The following is a 1115-nucleotide window of genomic DNA, read 5'->3' as shown; positions in this document are numbered from 1 at the left end:
CTCATCTGTGGCAAGTGTTTGTGGGTGTACCTCAAGGTTTTTGGCCCCATTTACAGCCAGTGCTCATCTCAGAGCCTGAAATTAGTAGTCCTGTAGATATCATCCACCTTACAAGTATCTGTTGTGAATCCTAGACCATGGTGCACGCGGTAAATGTGTAACATAATGGTCCGTAAAGTTTGTTAGATAGAGGTTTGAATTTCACTCCTGGCAAATCTAAGTGTGTGATTAGGGTAAAGTTATTTTTGGGATCTCTAACCCACTACATCACCCAGTGCCAGTATTTACAAAGGCTTGTGATGTTCCTCACCTTAGAAGTACATTGGGACAGCATCCATGCAATAAGCTCTGTGGCGCATGCGATAAATGTGATACACTGTAGTAGCAATGCATAGCTAGGCAGGGGTGTGAAGCTCAGTACTGGAAAGTGAGTGTGTGTCTGTCATCAGTATCCCATGTGGAGGTTGCTGTGATTGTGTAATGACAGGATGAATTGTGGGGTGAGATTTGCTAAATTATTATATTGAGGACCTACTATATGTCACAATGTCCACCTTACAAGAACAACAAATGTGAAACAGCAGAGAGACTGGTGTAGACAATCCATAACCTTACATGTGACATTATGGATCGGTGAACAATATAGGCAACCCTTGTATTACTCAGAGAACACTATCCACACATATCTCATACACAAACACACTTGGCTAGGCAACAACCACTATATTGGTAGTTTCCCGCATATTGCTCACAGAGAGTAACCACGGTGTGATTGCAGTGGACTACATGTCTGTTGACCACAACACTGTCCAGTGACATCAGAATGTACTGTGATGTGTAACATCTCCTGACTGAGTGTATGTTATCCAGCAAGTAAAAGAACATGGCACCCTGTTCCATTCCTACAATAGGCAAATAAATGCTTACAGTGGTCCTTTTGCTATGTTCCCCACTGGATGCCTGCAACAACTGTAGAGTCTGCAAATGTAGCCCACAAAGTGAATACCATGCCTTATACACATGCCCTGTATGGACAGATGCCACTAACGCCACCGAATATCTGTATCATGCTGTCAATGTAGGTGCAGGCACGACTTCAGTTCCATAGCCAGGTC

The sequence above is a fragment of the Protopterus annectens genome, chromosome 1.part0 (assembly GCF_019279795.1).
Source record: "Protopterus annectens isolate FY-2018-M chromosome 1.part0, PAN1.0, whole genome shotgun sequence".
Lineage (NCBI taxonomy): Eukaryota > Metazoa > Chordata > Ceratodontiformes > Protopteridae > Protopterus > Protopterus annectens.
Note: the sequence above shows the minus strand (reverse complement) of the source record.